Source organism: Tasmannia lanceolata, unplaced genomic scaffold, assembly GCF_043159265.1.
Source record: "Tasmannia lanceolata isolate RefF3 unplaced genomic scaffold, GAP_Taslan_0.1 ptg000031l, whole genome shotgun sequence".
NCBI lineage: Eukaryota > Viridiplantae > Streptophyta > Magnoliopsida > Canellales > Winteraceae > Tasmannia > Tasmannia lanceolata.
This window is the reverse complement of record NW_027518708.1, coordinates 311,019-317,018: the sequence shown is the minus strand read 5'-3', so window position 1 is coordinate 317,018 and position 6,000 is coordinate 311,019. Positions and strand designations below refer to the sequence as shown.

The following is a 6,000-nucleotide window of genomic DNA, read 5'->3' as shown; positions in this document are numbered from 1 at the left end:
TTTGTTCAGGTGTATCAATACAAGACAACTGGAGAAGAGTGCCCTCATTTTTTAGAAATATATGAAATGAAGCTGACATGTACTCTCCACCAGAGTCGGAAAGAAAAACTTTAATAGATTTGGAAAACTAAGTTTGTACCATAGTAGCAAATTCAATATAAACACGTAAAAATTCAGAACGATACTACAACAGATAAAGCCAAGTATAACGGGAATAGTCATTGACAAAAATAACATAGTACTTACTACCCCCATGGAAGAGACATTAGTGCGTCCCCAAACATCAGAGTGTATTAAGTCAAATGGAGATTGGGAAATAGAGGTACTTCTAGAAAATGGCAATGCTGGTTGTTTAGCCAGTTTACAATTGACGCAACATAATTCTTTTTCTGCCTGTACTGGTCCTAACAACCTAGTATTGATCATATAACGAAGACGAGGTGCAGAAACATGACCCAATCGAGAATGCCATAACATGAAAGAAGAAGATCCTGGAGTGGACGCAGCTATGAGCGATGGACGAAGAGTAGGAGGAATACGAAGTGCGTCCAATCGAAATAATCGACCTACTTTACTGCTTGTCCCAACTTGCTTCCTCGTCAAGTGATCCTGCACAACACATCCAGAAGAGGAAAAGATAACATCAAAACCATGATCACATAACTGACCTATAGAAATTAGATTCATTGGCAATTGGGGAACAAGAAGAATGTCAGGCAAAGAAAGCATGGAAGAGGATTCAATCATTCCAATGTGACTAGCAGTAATAGTGGATCCATCAGCTGTATGAATAACAGGAAAGTAATGGGCTGAGGGTTTTGGAATGAATCCATATCAAAGGTCATGTGATGAGAAGCACCAGAATAAGAAAACCAACTATTTGAATATATACCTGAGGGTACCGAGAGGGCAGAGAAGGTAAGACTGATATTACCAATATGTGAGATAGCTTGCTGAATCATCTCCTGTACAAGATTTGTTGTAAGATGGCCATGAGGTGCAGAAGGGTTAGATGGAGCTTTGTCAGGTAAAGCCAGAGCGAGAGCTGCAACATGTCGAGAATTAGAAGCAGCAGCAAAGCAAGTAGTTCCCTTCTTCTTATTGCGCATATTATTGGAAGTGGGTAAAGGACAATTCTTAACCATATGTCCATATTCTTTACAATAAATGCATTGAATATTAGACATATCTTGATATCCCCGGGAGGATTTGCCCTTCGAGGAGTTGCCTTTGGGATAAGAAGGGACAGCAAAGAATGAAGTTGGATTAGGAAAGAGACCTTTACGAGTTTCCTCAACAAGTAACTCAGATAAGGCAGTATCAATAGTTGGGAGGGGCGAGCGATGAAGAATAGTAAGACGAATTGTCTCAAAATCATCCTAAAGTGCCATTAGAAATTGTACCAATCGCATTTCTTCGCGATAGTTATACCCCAATTTGGCATCAGCTGTCCATTTAGGTTCCATAAGAGCCAATTCATCCCATATTATAGACATTTGACAATGAAATTATAAAACAGATTGCCCCTTATGATGTCTAAGTAAACGAAGATCTTGTTCTAACTTATATTTCCGAGCAAAATCATATTGCACATACCGGCGAGACAGAAAATCCCATACATCTTTGGCAGTTTCAAATCTGCCAAACTACATACTAATGGATGGAACAACAGTGTTGGCGATCCATGTAACAATTTTATTGTTGTTTATTTCCCAATCATCAAATTTGGGATCATTTCCTCATATAACATATTGCCTTGTATTCTTGTTGCCTTGTATTCTTGTTGCCTTGTATTGCTTGTTGCTGGTTTTCCACATTCCATCTTTAGATTATTTCTTAGTTAGGCTAATATTCTATTTATTTGATTTTCCCTAATCAAGGGATTCTATGATTGTAATATCTATAAATTCCTCCTTAGGTTATAAATTCCACATATTATATTGCATAAAACAGGGGATATTATATGGAATTTGTGATCCTTTGTTAGAAGATCTAAACAATTCATTTGTTCGGCCTCAATGTAAATATGTATGTCCCAAAAATCATCTCTATTGGATGATCCTAGCCCTCCAATCTGTTGACGGACGACATCATCTATAATTCTCTACCTATCGAAAGGGATAGGATCGCCCTATGGAGATGATTTTTGGGACAAGGCCTATCTACATTGGGGCCCACCAAATGAACGGTTTGGATCTTCGAATAAAGTGGGCCCAAGTGACTTTTTCTTGAAATATACATTATATGATGTTCGTTCATAGGCGTAGGCATTTTTTTGTTAATACAATGGGCATATTGTTCAAAGATCTAAACAAGCAAAATGATATATTAGCCCCCTTTTCTTTCATAGGCCACCCTTTTTTATGGTAAAAAGCGTAGTCATAAACACAAAAGAGGGGGTGGCCCAAGGAAGAAAAGGGGTCAAATATGTCACTTCCCCTACCATTCAGTTGCTGGCCCCACCAAATGTTGACATTAAAAGAGTGGCGAGAGTGTGTGATAGTTGTGTGAGAGAATGTTGAGGGTAATTTTGTTATTTTGAAAATATTAATGGTAGAAAGTAACTGCCGCTTGTTTTGGGAAGAATTATTTTCGAAAAGCAGGGACTCATTGGCAAGAGATTTGCTAGCGTCCATTGCATAAGGCATTTCACGGATGGTCTGTTGCATCTGACAGCAGCCACCTCATGAATGATGACAAAATCTGCTGAAATGTGAGCCTCTGTGGCTGCTTCAGATGCATCAGACTATCCGCGAAATGCCTTCTGCGATGGACGCTAGCAAATCCCCATTGGCAAATATGAAAATTTCAAGTACTATTAAGCAATAATTTGGGAAAGTAGGACCTTGTTGGCAAAAATCCCTATATGTTTGGTTGCCAGTAAAATTTAAAACCTAGGAAGTTTTTAGTAAAATTTTCATCCCATCCCATGTTTGGTTGCCTTTTAGCACTAGAATTTTTTTAATCCCACTCTTGTAATGATTGCTTATGAGTATGATATGGACTCCTTGTCCCCTCTCTTTTTTTTCATAGGGAATGATGTCCTCTCTCTTTCTCTCTGTTCCCTCTCTCTCCTCCCTTCCCATATTTGGTAATGACACCCCTAAATTTTGGCGGGAATTTTAGGAATTGTAGGAAAAAAAAACCTAGCAAATCCAGTTGACTTCATTGTTGGGATTAAAAAGCTCCTAGGATAAAATTTTTACTGGCAACCAAACAAACCATGGAGACACTCCCTTGATCAGATCCATGAATATTGGTGGGCATCACAAGTCCGGCCTATTACGCTTTGATCTTACTTTAGTGGTTTGCCTACATAACTTTGATCATACCACTTTGGAAATAATACCCTAAAGATGTTCTCAAGCAGTTGATTTTTGTAAGCCTCAAATCTTGCGAACGAGATCTCCGTTCCAATCATAATCGGTTCCCCTTTGATTGTTAGATAAACAGTCCTTATTGCCAAGAACATATGTTCAAAGATAGTTGAGAGAGTACTGGTTGTAAGAATAGAGTTTTTATTTAGTGTAAGACTGTAGTCAAGGTTTTTTTTTTTCTTTCAAAATGGACTGTATGGCACACACACCATAGTATGATCCAAACTGTCCATTTGATGGGCCACAACATAAATAGTTTGTGCCCCAAAAAATCATTTCCATAGTATAATCCCAACCCATTGATCAATAGAGGTTTCCACGTTATGGAGTTTCTCGTAGATTGGAGGACTAGGATCACCCTATGGAAATGATTTTTTGGGGTATAACCTATTTATGTTGGGGCCCATCAAATGGACGGTTCGGATCTTCCCATGGTGTGGGCCACAGTCCATTTTATAAAATACTAGACTGTACATCATGTGACGATAAGTATTGGTGGGGCCTAACTTGTTCTAAGATTTAAACAAACCAATGGTTGGGCCCCACCAAAGGTTCCTATTGGAGAGAGGAAGAGAGAGATAGAAGGGCGTGAATTTTATCACTGCTCTTTCCAAACCTAAAAACCAAGAAGAGCGCACTTGTAGTTCGAACAAGTCCGTTGATCTAGTAGGCCATTGTTCTCACCTCTGCACACGGTTCCATCAAATCGACGGTCCTGATCAGTTATGTACAACTACCAAAAAAATCATGCTCCACCGTTCTTCAGTGGGTTCGTTCTATTTTAAAGACTCTCTTGCGAGAGGTTAAATCGGTAAATTTGTAAAACGTAAAGATTTAATCAACGGTTCAAAATAAAACACAAGCTACTCTCCTCACATGACAACCGTTGAATTGAATGGCTGATGTTCACAAAAGAACATAAGTCGTACCCACCGCCACTATATTCAGCTTCATTCCCTCTCAACCTTTTTAATCTTTCTTTGTTTTTCCTAATTTCTGTTTTTCCTCCCCTTTTTCTAGGGTTTTTTTGCCCTTTCGTAATATCTTACGTTGGAATTCTGCTCGGAGATCGTCAGAAAGTTGTGAGGTACGCTTGAGAAAGAAAATCCCCTTTAGTTTCTTCACGATCTATAAAAAAAGATCGTTTCCATTCATAAGTTTTCTATTTCTTGTTTTTTTTTTTCTCATTCTAGGGCTTCCTACGAGCTGGTTTTCCTCCATTTCCATGATATTTTCCTTTGAGGTTTAATTTTCTGTTTTGATATACAGTTGATTGATTTGTGTATTGTTATGGGTCATCACCAACCAAATGCTATTTTTGTGGAGGACAGTTATGATGAAGATTGAATCATCTGCAGGAAGTTGTTTGAGTCCTAGTCTTTAGGAAACAGATAAGCATGTGAGAGATCATAGCAATCATTTAGGATTTTATTGCTTTTATTTAGGAGTCTGTTGCTTTTGTTTAGGGAAGTAGGTCAGCTCTAAGTCCATAAATGTAAGCCTTGTGCTCACGTATTCATTTTATCAAATAACACTCAGCCTTGTTTTCATTATTCAGTAAGAAAAGTTTTGCTTCAATCTGGTATCAGAGGAGATCTTAGACCGTCTCCCTCTCCTTTCCCTAATGCTTCGTTTGGTTGCACAAAAGCTTGGAAGACACCGGAATTTGGATTGGATTTGGCATTCCATTCCATGTTTGGTTGCCAAAATAGCATTGGACTCCCTTGGATGTCACCCATGTAATGATTACTTGTCCCTCCTTAAAGAAAATCCTTCTAAAAGCAAAGAATTTTGATTTAATTGTCTAGGGAATGATGCTCTCTCTTTCTCTCTCTTCCCTCTCTCCCTCTATTGGTAATGACACCCCTACTTATTCTCCTACTCTCCAAGGAATTGTCATGCAGCCAAACACAACTTCACTATTCTCCGAGGTAATTCTAGACAAATCAAAATTGTTGTCTCCTCCCTTTGACTTCTTTATTCCACTACTCTCCGAGCCACTCCCGAGCAACCAAACGGAGCATAAAATTCTTAGATCTCTCTCATCCCCCTCAGGGGCTCTAGTTTTTCCTTTCTAATAGTGCATATTAGAAAAGTTCTTCAATCCTCCATTGTCTATGTAATCACCAGGAGCCACTAATTCATCTTCTAGGGCGCCAATCTTTAGAAGATCAGATGCAAAGCAGGGAGTGGATAAAGTAGAGATTGTTAGTCGGACAATCACTTTGGTATAATTTCTTGTTCTTCTATATTTTTCTTTTTACAACCAATAATAATTTAGTAACTAGGATCTTGTATTTTTTTTTCCATTTCAAAAAAAAGTAACTAGGATCTTGTGTAAAGGATTAGGGGACTAAAAGTTTTGAAGTAGATCCTCCTAGGCATTCTGTTGCACCTACGAATCCCTTAGTCCTCTCAACTAACAACCATGAATGACCAAGATGGGTAAAGAACATGGGTTTAAAATTCTTCCTGGATTCAACATTAAATAAAAAGGATAGAGAGGACCAAATAGAACAAGGATTCTTTTTGAGGACGACAAGTTTGAACCCTATGGTAAGAGGATCAAGAACATCTGTGAGAGTCGGTCGGAGTTTACGGGAAAGAAAAGATGGAGCTAAAG

General features: G+C 38.5%; 1 protein-coding gene across 2 annotated transcripts in view; it reads left to right on the top strand.

The window, feature by feature from the left end:
- Nucleotides 1–4,305: 4,305 nt before the first annotated feature.
- The window catches only part of LOC143859532 (ELMO/CED-12 family protein), a 48,061-nt gene continuing 46,366 nt past the window's right edge, over nucleotides 4,306–6,000 (top strand). The window contains exon 1 of one of the 2 annotated variants that reach the window (XM_077370212.1): nucleotides 4,306–4,464. The gene's annotated coding sequence lies outside the window, so the exon portion shown is untranslated. The remainder of the gene's footprint in view (nucleotides 4,465–6,000) is intronic. The other variant, XM_077370213.1, reaches the window with a different exon arrangement.